Genomic DNA, 15,940 nt, shown 5'->3' with positions numbered 1-15,940 from the left:
TTTTCTTTGCGCTTTTGACAGCGGAATTTTGATGGATTCCGCCGTCTCAGCAGGTGGTGCGGGACCGGGCTGCGGCAAGTAAGGGTACGGCATCTCGAGGCGCAGTCTCGGCGTCGGGCGCTGCGGCGCGGGCGGGCGGGAAGCGTCCGCGGAAAACCATGCATTCTGCTTCCCGAGCGATGGAATTTTTTGTCGTGGCTGCTGCTTCCGCCTGGGTGCGGCTGCCGCTGTAGATTCTGCGTCGGATTCGGATGCAGAGTATGCATCCGAGGAGACTGGGCGCGGCTGTTTTGTAGTCTTCTTGGCGGATGATTTTTTCTGCTCCTTTTTCTCGCGGATTGCCTCTTTGCGTTCGGCGTTTCGCTGAAATCGGTCGTTCCGCATTGCCTCCTTCTTTTCCTTTTCCGCGATGAAGACCGGGCATTCGCGGGCGAAGCCGGGATGATTGCCGCGGCAGTGAGGGCAGGATAGATTGGTTGATTCACAGTCCGCGAGCGCGTGAGGTCCGGCGCATCGCAAGCATTTCGGCGCGGCCGTGCAATGGAACGAGCTGTGACCGAAGCGGGCGCAGCGGTAGCACAGCTGCGGGTTATCACTTTTGTGCAGCGTTACTTTGACGCCGTTGCCAAAGATGCTGCGCAGCTTGAGTATTGATTGAGTAGGCCACTCCGTGGTTGGCGTGATGGCAGCTACGAAGACGCCAATCTTCCTTTCGCCGCCTGCCTTCATTTGTCTCACGCGGCGCGCGAGCATTCCCATGTCGATTAAGTCGTCCATCAGATCGTCCTTATCTTGGCGCGAGGAGAGGCCCCTGATGACGAACGATGTTGTTTTTTCTTCTCCGTGCGCGAAAGTGGAGAGCTGAGCGCCATTTTCGGTGAGTACTCGCTTGAGGTTAGTGAAGTCCTCGGCCGCGGAGAGAGTAATACGTGCTTCCGTGTCTAAGTAACGGATCTTAAAGTCATTTTTGCACGTAGATTTAATTAACTGCCTAAACTCAGTAGGTTGAATTACGTCGTACACCGTTATTTGCGGCGGCGATTTTTTCCCTAGCGGTTTGGGCTTGGTCGAGGCGTTGGCCGACGCAGCAGCATCCGGCTGATTGGAAGTGGAAGGAGAAGTTTCCATCGGTGTTGGAGAGGTTCTCCCTGATCTTGGCTTCTGACTGCCTAAGTCTTTTGATGTTGCCGCGGGCGGCGACGATTGAGTATCTTCCGCGTCGGAGAGCGGGGTGAATCGGTTCTCCGAGAAGAACGGTTCGCTACTAGATTTAACTTTCTTAACTATCGCTTCGTCGGCGGTTGTGAACGGGCGCTTTTTTAGAGTGCCATTTTCATTAAAAATCGTACCGATCACGCGCGCGCGTTGTGTACGAACGACTTTGAAGCCTTCCTCGGTGGGTAGGGAAGGAGATGGTTCATGGTTGTCCGCCGCCTCTTGCGAGGGGGCGGGAGGCATAGGTGGAGCTTCGCTCCCGTCGGATTGCATTATGGCCTTTGTCGGCGACCCTGTGAGGGGAAGCCGCCAAAGAGGCCGAGAGGGAAAGGTCCAAGCAGGCGTGGGTCGGGTACGGGAGAGTGGGGAAACCAAGGAGAGCAAATGTCGTTTATTTTCAAAAACAAGCCGGAGCAAAAGAAAAACACGTCCGTTCTCTGCGAGAGTTGGAGCGCAACTGGTATGAAGCGATGAAATTTTCGCGTTTCCCACCTTCGAGATATCGTACCATTTCGGAGCGCGTTCGCCGCTGTCGAACTTGTCGTCGGCGTTCTCCTTCGAATCTTTGTACTCGACTTCGTCTCGCACTTTATCGTTTCGGACGGCGCCGGCGGCTCCGACGTCGGCGTCCGATCTCGACGCGCGAGGCGACAGTCCCGGCCGCGCGCGGGCGGCCCGCCGTCGGCGACCGGAACGTCGCGGGCGCCGCGGCGCCCGAGCGAAATACGGCATGTCACCGGCGCGCCTTCCGACCCGATAATTAAAGTGTCGCCGTGGCGTCGCGGGTTCGCGTGGTCGATCGGCGACCTGCCTCGCCGTTTCTCTGAACCTTCCTGCGTGTGCCGGCACGCCGGCGCCGGTCTGGACGGCGCCCCGCGGACGGAGAACGATGGTCGGAAGATGTGCCTGTCGGACGGATCGGCGTCGTGTCGCGACGACTCGATCCGCGGTTGTGCATTCGTCTGTTGCACTTTTCGATCCGAGTTTGCGGCGATTTCGATCGACGATCGAGACGCCACTTCGGCGTCGCCGAAACGCGACTGTTTCCCTCGATCTCGCCTTTTCGCGACGCCGAAATCACTCTTTCCGCGTGCGACTGCGATCGTTCGCGCTGCCGCGAACCCGCGATCCCCGGGAGAAGCGGACGAATGTCCATAATTTTTGTTCTCGTGCCGTTATTCCACAAACGGCGGCACTCGATTATCGTTTCCCCTTTCCGGCGGGGGCTGAATGTCGCGAGAGTATTCCGATTGCGCCGCGAGTCGTGATATTCGAAGGAAATGGAATGACTCCGTTTGACGCTCCTACGGTTTTCGGTTCGCCCCGTTCGTTTCACTCCGTGCGCTTTCTGTGCCTATTCTGGGGGGGAATGTGGTGAATTTGATTCCTGGGCAGGGATTGCGAAAGGTTGGTGAAAAAAAAATTACGCCTCGACGGGAGGGATTGTCGAGTGAGGCTGGCTTTTCCATACTCGAGTCGCAGGATATTTCTGGTCTAGCGTGCGATTCTGGAAATTGATGACTGCGATTTTCTGTGTGTGAGAAGGCTGATTTTGAATGACTTTTGTGAAAATGAATTACCGTTCCCTACAACATTGTGACGACGTAGCGCGTTACACGTATTACTTAAATTACCACACGCCACTTCGGGATTGGAAATGATGTGTCTTTCCCGCAGGAACGTGTATTCGTGAATGCGGACGTGCAAGGGAAAAGATGTACTCTTCACATCGCCGATCGATAACTTTCCCTTTGTTAGTTTTTCGTACATTGTTCTGTGGATTAATTCCACTCTCTACGGTAACGTCCAAGTTTTAAACCTAACTTTGCTATTTCCTGAAACGTGGTATTTGTTGTTTCGGCATTCTTACAATTACCTCTTTTGGCAAATCAATTTTCCTTTGACTTACTTCGTTTGTCAATATTTCCGATGCATTTCACTGTCTGATTGCGGAATTACGAAGGAAAAGAGCGAGTACGACTTCGGAGTTATTCCTTTCGAACTTCACATATCCCTATTGCAATGCATGAAGTGACAATCTGCATGTTATGACGAAATGTCACACGCCTACGACGAATACATCGTGCGCTGTCGCAGTAGCCACGTATGTGGCATTAACGTAGCTATTATTCTGTCGAACTTTGTCTCCAAATAATTAATTGTCATTTTTCTGCACGTTTTAAAACGTGCCTCATGAAAATCCGACCGGAAGTGTGGTTTCCACGCTCACTTGTTGAGTTTAAACGGACACTTTGCAATGTGACGGGCACAGAGCATGGAACATTGTTGAAATTTTCAATTCCGTCGCACTGAAGGTCCACGATAATGTTTGTTTCAATTTATGTTAACGTTCTAAAACGTCTCCCGTCCAAATCCCTCTGTAATTATTGCTTTTTATGAATAATTTGGAGTATGGCATTGGAAATTTGTTTTTGTCAGCAACGGATTACAATATATTTCTTAAACCATGGAATCAGTCGCACTGACACTAGTCACGAATAATTGCCTTAATTTCCTTGTCGTTTTAAAACCGGTCCCATCAAAATTCACTGGTTTTTACTGTTCATATGACATAACGTTGATATTGAAAAATCAGCATTTGCTGTCAGACACATAATATGGGATATTTTTCAAAGTATTCATTCTGTGGCTACGGAACTCCGCTATAATGTTCTTTTTGAATACACCTAAGTTTTGAAACGTCTCCCGTCCAAATCCCACGGTAATTATGGTTTTTAGAAATAATTTTGAGTATGAAAATGGAAATTTGATTAACTCATTAGCAACTGTAACACATTTTTAAAACTATTTACTCCGTTGCACTGACACTTGTCACGAATATTTGTCTTAATTTTCTTGTCGTTTTAAAACCGGTCCCATCAAAATCCACTGGTTTTTACTGTTCATATGACATAATGCTGATATTGAAAATTCAGTCTTCGCTTACTTTCAACCCAAAAAATGGCGTATTTTGAAAGTATTCATTCAGAGACTATGATACTCCTCAATAATGTCTGTTTTCACTTTAAGAACGTTTTAAAATGTCTCCCATCAAAATCCCTCGGTAATTATGGTTTTTATAAATAATATTGAGTTTGACCCTAGGAATTTCATGTCGACAGCCAGGGAGTGTAACATATTAATTCAACCATTAATTCAATCGCACTGACACTCGTCACCGACAATTGCCTTATCTCTCCTATTGTTTTAAAACTTGTCCCACCAAAATCCGCTGGTTTTCACTGTTTATAGGACATAACGTTGTTATTGAATATTTAGCCTCTGCAATATTTCAGTCACTTCAACCGGAATATTTTTCAAACTAATTATTCTAACGCTACGAAACTCGACACTAACGTATGTTTTATTATTGTTAACGTTTTAAAACGCATCCCGTCAAAATCCCTCGGTAATTATGGTTTTTATGAATAATTTTGAGTGTGACACATTTAATGTCATTTTGTCATACACACATTGTAACATATTAATTAAACCATTGACTCAATCGCACTGACACTCGTCACCGACAATTGCCTTATCTCTCCTATTGTTTTAAAACTTGTCCCACCAAAATCCGCTGGTTTTCACTGTTTATAGGACATAATGTTGTTATTCAATATTTAGCCTCTGCAATATTTCAGTCACTTCAACCGGAATATTTTTTAAACTAATTACTCTAACGCTACGAAACTCGACACTAACGTATGTTTTACTATTGTTAACGTTTTAAAACGCATCCCGTCAAAATCCCTCGGTAATTATGGTTTTTATGAATAATTTTGAGTATGACACATTTAATGTCATTATGTCATACACACATTGTAACATATTAATTCAACCATTCATTCAATCGCACTGACACACGTCACCGACAATTGCCTTATTTCTCCTATTGTTTTAAAACTTGTCCCACCAAAATCCGCTGGTTTTCACTGTCTATAGGACATAATGTTGTTTTTCAATATTTAGCCTCTGCAATATTTCAGTCACTTCAACCGGTATATTTTTTAAACTAATTACTCTAACGCTACGAAACTCGACACTAACGTATGTTTTACTATTGTTAACGTTTTAAAACGCATCCCGTCAAAATCCCTCGGTAATTATGGTTTTTATGAATAATTTTGAGTATGACACATTTAATGTCATTATGTCATACACACATTGTAACATATTAATTCAACCATTCATTCAATCGCACTGACACTCGTCACCGACAATTGCCTTATCTCTCCTATTGTTTTAAAACTTGTCCCACCAAAATCCGCTGGTTTTCACTGTCTATAGGACATAATGTTGTTTTTCAATATTTAGCCTCTGCAATATTTCAGTCACTTCAACCGGAATATTTTTTAAACTAATTACTCTAACGCTACGAAACTCGACACTAACGTATGTTTTACTATTGTTAACGTTTTAAAACGCATCCCGTCAAAATCCCTCGGTAATTATGGTTTTTATGAATAATTTTGAGTATGACACATTTAATGTCATTATGTCATACACACATTGTAACATATTAATTCAACCATTAATTCAATCGCACTGACACTCGTCACCGACAATTGCCTTATTTCTCCTATTGTTTTAAAACTTGTCCCACCAAAATCCGCTGGTTTTCACTGTCTATAGGACATAATGTTGTTTTTCAATATTTAGCCTCTGCAATATTTCAGTCACTTCAACCGGTATATTTTTTAAACTAATTACTCTAACGCTACGAAACTCGACACTAACGTATGTTTTACTATTGTTAACGTTTTAAAACGCATCCCGTCAAAATCCCTCGGTAATTATGGTTTTTATGAATAATTTTGAGTATGACACATTTAATGTCATTTTGTCATACACACATTGTAACATATTAATTCAACCATTGATTCAATCGCACTGACACTCGTCACCGACAATTGCCTTATCTCTCCTATTGTTTTAAAACTTGTCCCACCAAAATCCGCTGGTTTTCACTGTTTATAGGACATAACGTTGTTATTGAATATTTAGCCTCTGCAATATTTCAGTCACTTCAACCGGAATATTTTTCAAACTAATTATTCTAACGCTACGAAACTCGACACTAACGTATGTTTTATTATTGTTAACGTTTTAAAACGCATCCCGTCAAAATCCCTCGGTAATTATGGTTTTTATGAATAATTTTGAGTGTGACACATTTAATGTCATTTTGTCATACACACATTGTAACATATTAATTAAACCATTGACTCAATCGCACTGACACTCGTCACCAACAATTGCCTTATCTCTCCTATTGTTTTAAAACTTGTCCCACCAAAATCCGCTGGTTTTCACTGTTTATAGGACATAATGTTGTTATTCAATATTTAGCCTCTGCAATATTTCAGTCACTTCAACCGGAATATTTTTTAAACTAATTACTCTAACGCTACGAAACTCGACACTAACGTATGTTTTACTATTGTTAACGTTTTAAAACGCATCCCGTCAAAATCCCTCGGTAATTATGGTTTTTATGAATAATTTTGAGTATGACACATTTAATGTCATTTTGTCATACACACATTGTAACATATGAATTCAACCATTAATTCAATCGCACTGACACTCGTCACCGACAATTGCCTTATCTCTCCTATTGTTTTAAAACTTGTCCCACCAAAATCCGCTGGTTTTCACTGTTTATAGGACATAACGTTGTTATTGAATATTTAGCCTCTGCAATATTTCAGTCACTTCAACCGGAATATTTTTCAAACTAATTATTCTAACGCTACGAAACTCGACACTAACGTATGTTTTACTATTGTGAACGTTTTAAAATGCATCCCGTCAAAATCCCTCGGTAATTATGGTTTTTATGAATAATTTTGAGTGTGACACATTTAATGTCATTTTGTCATACACACAATGTAACATATCAATTAAACCATTGACTCAATCGCACTGACACTCGTCACCGACAATTGCCTTATTTCTACTATTGTTTTAAAACTTGTCCCACCAAAATCCGCTGGTTTTCACTGTTTATAGGACATAATGTTGTTATTCAATATTTATCCTCTGCAATTTTTCAGGCACTTCTACTGGAATATTTTTAAAACTAATTATTCTAACGATACGAAACTCGACACTAACGTATGTTTTACTATTGTTAACGTTTTAAAACGCATCCCGTCAAAATCCCTCGGTAATTATGGTTTTTATGAATAATTTTGAGTGTGACACATTTAATGTCATTTTGTCATTCACACATTGTAACATATTAATTAAACCATTGACTCAATCGCACTGACACTCGTCACCGACAATTGCCTTATCTCTCCTATTGTTTTAAAACTTGTCCCACCAAAATCCGCTGGTTTTCACTGTTTATAGGACATAATGTTGTTATTCAATATTTAGCCTCTGCAATATTTCAGTCACTTCAACCGGAATATTTTTTAAACTAATTACTCTAACGCTACGAAACTCGACACTAACGTATGTTTTACTATTGTTAACGTTTTAAAACGCATCCCGTCAAAATCCCTCGGTAATTATGGTTTTTATGAATAATTTTGAGTATGACACATTTAATGTCATTTTGTCATACACACATTGTAACATATGAATTCAACCATTAATTCAATCGCACTGACACTCGTCACCGACAATTGCCTTATCTCTCCTATTGTTTTAAAACTTGTCCCACCAAAATCCGCTGGTTTTCACTGTTTATAGGACATAACGTTGTTATTGAATATTTAGCCTCTGCAATATTTCAGTCACTTCAACCGGAATATTTTTCAAACTAATTATTCTAACGCTACGAAACTCGACACTAACGTATGTTTTACTATTGTGAACGTTTTAAAACGCATCCCGTCAAAATCCCTCGGTAATTATGGTTTTTATGAATAATTTTGAGTGTGACACATTTAATGTCATTTTGTCATTCACACATTGTAACATATTAATTAAACCATTGACTCAATCGCACTGACACTCGTCACCGACAATTGCCTTATCTCTCCTATTGTTTTAAAACTTGTCCCACCAAAATCCGCTGGTTTTCACTGTTTATAGGACATAATGTTGTTATTCAATATTTAGCCTCTGCAATATTTCAGTCACTTCAACCGGAATATTTTTTAAACTAATTACTCTAACGCTACGAAACTCGACACTAACGTATGTTTTACTATTGTTAACGTTTTAAAACGCATCCCGTCAAAATCCCTCGGTAATTATGGTTTTTATGAATAATTTTGAGTATGACACATTTAATGTCATTATGTCATACACACATTGTAACATATTAATTCAACCATTGATTCAATCGCACTGACACTCGTCACCGACAATTGCCTTATTTCTCCTATTGTTTTAAAACTTGTCCCACCAAAATCCGCTGGTTTTCACTGTTTATAGGACATAATGTTGTTATTCATTATTTAGCCTGTGCAATATTTCAGTCACTTCAACTGGAATATTTTTTAAACTAATTACTCTAACGCTACGAAACTCGACACTAACGTATGTTTTACTATTGTTAACGTTTTAAAACGCATCCCGTCAAAATCCCTCGGTAATTATGGTTTTTATGAATAATTTTGAGTATGACACATTTAATGTCATTATGTCATACACACATTGTAACATATTAATTCAACCATTGATTCAATCGCACTGACACTCGTCACCGACAATTGCCTTATCTCTCCTATTGTTTTAAAACTTGTCCCACCAGAATCCGCTGGTTTTCACTGTCTATAGGACATAATGTTGTTATTCAATATTTAGCCTATGCAATATTTCAGTCACTTCAACCGGAATATTTTTTAAACTAATTACTCTAACGCTACGAAACTCGACACTAATGTATGTTTTACTATTGTTAACGTTTTAGAACGCATCCCGTCAGAATCCCTCGGTAATTATGGTTTTTATGAATAATTTTGAATATCACAATTGGAATTTCATTTACTCAGCCACACAAATGTCTGCCGTTCCCTTATCAAAACTATGTTCTTTCACGGATTAACACCAGTTCACTTTTAAAACGAAGGAAGAGTTAATGCACGTATTCCTGACGAGTTTCATTGCACGACTCATTACAATTTCATTTATATCACATATTATGTAATCTCCAAGCCCTGATGCCACAACTGCACATATCAACATTCCCCCAATCATCATTCTATTCCCAAACTATCGCCATGGACTAACGCTTCCATTGATACACTTCCTAAAACGCATACTCCAGTCAAGTTTTACAATTTCCGAACATCAAATAGCAATGTTATTCTGCATAATGCCCCGACAATTAAGACTTGTTTTCAAATTGCAAACTTCACCTATCATGATATCTCTCCTTGGGTATCGATTTCCATCACATACCTTTTCAAATGCTAAGAAAGGTAAACCACTTATTCCTGACCAGTTTAATTGCATAAAACAAACTAATTTCCATAATGACACAGTTTGTGTACTCTCGAAGCGTTGACAACATAACAGCTCATTCCAACATTTAACCATGAAAATTATATTTCCCTAACGACGCCCAGCCTTTAACTAATAACATGATCAGTAATTTATGGAAAGAATTAATGTATGAATTCACTGCATTACGCCCCACATTTCCCTATCGTTTGCCTTTCTTATCAGCAAACTCCTACACATCGGCCAACTTCAGCCTGAACAAACAAATGATGTATTGGTTGTATTTGCAATGCAACGACATAATTACCACATTCACATGAAAGTATGCACTACCAATTTCTTCGCGTTAACACATTTTCTCAGTCACACGCAATAACGGATTTATTTTCCGAATTTTTCCTCTGTCGCCTTCCAACACTTCACTTTGCGCCGCCTTTCTTCTACCATACATTTCACAAACACGGGGACAACATCGACACGGGGACTTCACTTGCACATTAGGGAACACTTGTCACAGTGTTTGCGACGAGTACCACTTCCACATTGCGTTTTAATACCTACAATTTTTACTCAAATTCCGTGAGGTTCTTGCGTGATGCAAGAATCCTAGCCGATAGTTCCGCAACTGCCACTAGGGCGCACCACCTCCCGAGACACGGTTCCGTGAAACGGCAGGCGATGAGTCCAGCATACGATACAATGTATTATACCATCCGAGAATGCCACGTTTAACCAAGAAATGTAACTAATTCCACGTCAATGAGTGCTGCGCTGTCATTACCCGTACGCCTGTGTTGTTGATTCTCGTCTTGCCTCGTTGCCAAGGTAATGGCGTATTGTTGATCGAGCATCGAAATTTCGTGCTTTCGCGAAAACGTACCGTGGGATGGTTAGGGAGATGTACCGTTGAACATCGATGGTATGATAACAATCTTCAAACCTTATCTTTTCTGAAAATGACCGTTATTAATTACTTGGGTAGTTTAAACTATTTCTAATAATTCAATGAAAAACCCTCTGCACGCCATCTCCCAATGGACACCGGGAAGCGGAAGCCGATTTCCATGCCTTTAGAGTATGTAATCCCGCTGTGATAACCGAGGATCGAAGGAAAATGTCGCGTGGCATGCAAATTAAAATTATTCCCAAACCTATTTCTCTCATTCACCACATATCGGAATCAACGAAACTCTCGCATTAGGGAATAAATTCCGAGGAAGTGATTGCAGTAATGACTGAAAATGGATTTTTCCCAAAGCCTTTCCTCTCCAACGCTACATTAATGTCACTCTTGAAACACGCGAATAAAATATGTAGAAAATATTTCACATAGTGACATTTCTTTCTCAAAAGAAATTTTCGCGGCATATTCCTGCTCTGCATTGCTCGCGGTAGGTGATTGAAAATATTTTTTTTAAACAAGTTGAAGAATAAAAGTAATGCCAACAGCACCCGGTATTCCCAGGCGGTCACCCGTCCAAGTACTATCCGGGCCCTACGTAGTTTAACTTCGGTGATCGAACGAGAACCGGTGAATTGTACGTGGTGTGGCCGTTGGCGAGTACATGACCGAATCCTCAAAAAGTTATCATGACTTGAGAATCGAAGGAAGATCTGGTTTCTTCGCGGTTGTATCTGCTTTTGTTTCTGTTGAATAGTTACCATTTCCAGACAACAGTCCCTTTATGCTTAAGCAATTCTCAATTCCGTTATATCTTTTGGTCCATCTTTGAAAATGTGTTTATGAAAAATGTCTTTCGTAACGGTGTGCTTGTTGGTGTAATGGCGATTCGTTTCAGCTTTAATCCATTGGTAAATGTCGCCTGTTGTTGTTTCGACTGTTTAATGATCGATGTAACGCAAGGGATGCATTTACTTCTTCAAAGAAATTTTCTGGCAAAAGATGATTATGTAATGCGTAACGAGGGAATTAATTTGAGAAAGATAATTCTTGTCGTTCCAATTTCTTCATCTACATTTTCCGGACTTGACGGTGTTATGCTCTTTGTTGGTTAAGCAATGTGTAAAAAATCGTTTTCACCATTCTTGGAACAAAAAATGTTTTTCCCTACATTCATACATTTTTCTTTATGTCATTTATCTATCTCCCAATGCCAACACACTGCCACGGAGACAGGAATTCGTGGTTTTACTCCGAGTTATATTACGGAATAGGAAATTATTATCCTTCCTCGCTTATCGCGCTTCACTCTTTTTCCCAATTGCGATTATGAGGTGGCATTACTGCCCCTGTGATGCGAACCGATTTCGTAACATTTACGTGGAGGAATGACGAACGATAGTGCGCCCCTTCAAAAAAACTGTCCGTTGGCAGGGAGCCGACCTCGATTCAAAGTTCTCCCCTACCGACACTTGCTTACGTCACACGCTGCCGCTTCTCGGTCGGGGAGACGTACCTTCCCCCACCACCATTTCCGACCGTGGGAACAAGAGTCCCCTTCATGTTCCCATACAGGCGGGCGACTGGCATTTGCTTTCGTGAAACGTATGCCCGACGGAAATATTTCCAACCCTAAAATTTCACTTGCGCTATGGAAACACTTCATTGGACGTGTACACCGATCATTGATTGATAAATTCCTCGACATGACTATTGCGTGAAAGTAATGAAAGTGTACTGTTGACGAAGGAACGGTATACATTGAGCGTTTTTTCTTTTTTTCAAGTATTACACGTTATCTCGAAGCCTTGCAAAACCCTACTTCCATTAATGGCAGTCGATTACCTTTCCAACATTTTTAATGGTGCTATGCCATGAAAGTATGTGTTGCTGTCATTGGAGTGATTATCCTCGCCTGCAAGTCTTTCGATACGGCAGGTATTGAATGATGCCATGAATAGAAAACACTTACTCACTTTTTACGTCGACGGGAAACAAACGAAGGAGGCCATTGCGTCTTTTGAAAAATTCGCCCGTTGGAACTTCTTTTTTTCTTCCCGGCGTCCCCTGCCCCACTCGCTGCGTTTAGGTTCGTGGTGGGGGAACCCGTCCCCCACCACCCGGATCCAAGCGTGGGAACTACCCCACACACGGGTTCCCAGGAAAGTTGTCTTCGTTGACCCAAGAATTTCCCCACCCCCGGATTCTTTCCACGTGGCGGTACTTCGCACGAAGAGAGAGTGCGTTACATAAAATTTGTGGACGAATAAAACTTTGAAACGGTATGGAGGGAAATGTTTATAACTGACTGCACGAAATGGATTACGTCGCACTGGTTTTTTCTGAAACAGTCTTCATCAATGAATTAGAGAATGAGGGATACAAATACATCTTCCACTAAGGACGCTGAATAATCTGATTCGCCAAGTAATACTTTCCAACTGCAACGAAAGAAAATTCTCGTGACGAGGGAGCATAATTTTAGACGATTCCGGCATTTAACGCGACTCCGGTGTGTATGGAAAAGGTGTTTGCGATATTCCGTGTCCACCACGGCTAAAAATTTATTTCAAAGTCACGGGGGACTGCATTGGGAATGATGCATCACATTTTAGAATTTTCTTTCATTCCCGTGATTTAATGAAGGGGAAAATAGGCGCTCTGGGATTTTCTCACCCGCGCGGTTACCCGAAGGAATGTTTCTTATTTCAGTAGCCGCCTTTCCGTCGGCCGATGTGCGCAGAGAAAGTCTGTGAATCGCCGGGAGAAGCACGCCGCACCATCTAGCGGCGGCGGCGGAACCATACTCAGACAGTTCGCAGCCAAGTGCGAAATAGGCGACCAGCTTGTTATTAGTTAATTTATGGTATATTAATACGAGACGCAGTCATTCACTAGTAACCGAAGAAGGGGAGAATATCAATAACATTCTCGCTTTTTCTGCATTTCCCTTGCAAACCATTCCTAATTAACATGCTGAAGTAACACAATGGCAAGAATGGTTTCCAATGCGGTGCACGAAAAAAAATTATGTTAGAATTATGGAGTTATGACTAAATTTATCAAAGTTTTCGGTTCACGAGGGACATCAAAATATTTGGTAGAAATCAGCAAAGGATTTGGGTAAAGTGTATGAAATTGGATTGCTATTTGTCAACTTACAGGCCACAGAATTTTTTTTCCCGTGTCTTATATGTCTTCGGGAGGCAATTTATATTAAGCAGACAACATTCCCCTATTAATAAAAATTAGCAGTACTTGCAAGAAGTGGCATTTTTGATAAGCGAATTCCATGATTTTCCACCGTTGGTTGCTATGTTACGTCGCACGTAACGTTGAAAGAATTAGCGATGCAAAGTTTCCATTATTTGCTGTACTCGCGTTACGTCTTGCATTGAAATGTTTATGTGTAGCAAACAGCCAACAGGAAACCAAATAACTTCGTTACTAAGGGTAACTATATCGTTCAGCGCTCAAGCGAAACTGCTCAATGTCACGAAAAGCTTTCCAAATAATTGAGTTATGCTTTGAAAATCATTGTGGAAGAGACGAGTGTGTTCATTAACATATACTCAAGGCAGAAGGCACGGAAATTTATTGCTACGGATTAAGTCGTTCCGTGCGTTTTAATACAGTGTAGAGAAATGTGGATTGCCTACTCATAAGATATTAATTAATCGGTTCTCTCCCTTTACTGACTAAATGTACGGCTATACTCCGAAACTCTGCGAACTTTTCTCGTGTACTGCGAATATGTACAACTATGGGAGTTCGGTTTAAGGATAAGTCGTTGACACTGGCAGACAGTGACGATATCACTTATTGAGAAGAGGAAGGATATTTGACGTATGTAGGGTGCAATCGAGGAAGGAAAGTAGACCTGACTACTCACGAGGAATAATTAATTCGCATAAGGAAATTCTTCGATCGCTCGCGAAAGGATGTAATTTCCGCTTCACTCCGATGGCAGAGAGACTGGAGAACGATTGTCATTCACCGTGGCATGCAAAAATGTAGTAAGAACTTACGGTACCGTTAGGGAAAATGTAAAATTGAATCGTGGACAACTGCGGGCAGCAACTCGGGCACGAAACATTTTCAGAGTAGGAAGGAACGGTGACAAACAGTTAAATCGCTCACTGCATTCGTCGCGGAATCGATATGCTAATGAAATGGTCCGGTATTTACGGCTAATCAATGAATCACTTCTAATCACCTAACCTAAGGTATAACCGAGCCGAGTTCTTTCCCCGCTTATCCGTGTTATCGCGACGAGCACCTACGTCCGAGATGTTCTCTGCCTCGCGGCCCCCTGCCCTGCACCCGCGATGCCGAGAATCGTCAGCCGCACGGAGTGTATTCCTGCCTGGAGTCGAAGCGGTCCGCTCCCTCCGAACGCCGAAATGAAATGCAAATCGCGGGCGGAGGAAAGACACCGCTTGACAGTCGTCACTTCACTGGCAGATGATCATTTACGAGGCGGTCGTGTTCCGATCATGTACGTTTAAACGATACTGTGTTTGATGAATGGATTATTTACATATATTCCGTGCTTCGCGTCGTTGGAATACAGTGCGGTGTTTCATTGTTGTAAATGACAACATTTGTTTTTCCGCATTTCACGACAATTGACCGCGGATGAGTCGATAAATCATTCATCGTGGCTAGCGTTCGCATATTTGCGCCGAGTCGCAATCCGGGATAGAAATCCCACCGAGAGACGATATTTCAAATTCCGCTCTGGACGTCCACGGCGAGCGACTGCGAAAAGGCCTCCCGCGCCATCTGTCGGCGGATTCTGAATTACTACTCGATCAGCGGTAGCTGTCGTGAGAAGACGACGCGAATAATTATTATCAGTTATAATTAGTCCATGTTTATCAGTGGTTAATCACATAACGCCGGTTATGTAGTGTTCTTTGTGACGCACAGCAAACGCGAGGAAATGAGTGAAAGTGTCTGTGTCGATGGATGTATAGGAAAAGTGAGTGAAATGCACGAGAATCAATAGTGTGATGAAAACAGCGATTCTGATAGCCGTGCAGGTGAATACTGTGATCCACAACCAGCGAGCCGAGTAAGTACGCTATTACTTATTTAAACACTTTTCACGCTCGTATTCGTTGACTGTGTTGTTCCTTTCGTTTCTCTTTCGTGTGGAAAAGTAAACTGTGTAGTGATTAATTCACTGTTTGACGATGATGACGGTTGATTGATCCCAACGTGTAATTGTGTATCCTAAGAAAACCGAAATTATTCGTGGCGTCCTTAATTGTTACAAGTTGAGTGAATCGTGGCTTAATTTAAAACTGTTTGCCTTTTCTGTGCTAAGGCGTTGATGGTTATCCCTTGCACTTTGTATGTTAGGCACTGTGCACTGTTTGAAATGTTGACGAAAGAGTGGAAGGAAGAATATTTTTC

General features: G+C 41.8%; 1 non-coding gene across 1 annotated transcript; it reads right to left on the bottom strand.

Moving 5' to 3' along the window:
- Positions 1-11,058: 11,058 nt before the first annotated feature.
- LOC124173468 lies at positions 11,059-11,177 on the bottom strand. Its single transcript, XR_006868572.1, has one exon. It is a non-coding gene; the product is annotated as a 5S ribosomal RNA (ribosomal RNA).
- Positions 11,178-15,940: the final 4,763 nt, after the last annotated feature.

This window comes from Ischnura elegans, unplaced genomic scaffold, assembly GCF_921293095.1.
Source record: "Ischnura elegans unplaced genomic scaffold, ioIscEleg1.1, whole genome shotgun sequence".
Classification (NCBI taxonomy): Eukaryota; Metazoa; Arthropoda; class Insecta; order Odonata; family Coenagrionidae; genus Ischnura; species Ischnura elegans.
Note: the sequence above shows the minus strand (reverse complement) of the source record. Positions and strands in the feature narration are given on the sequence as shown.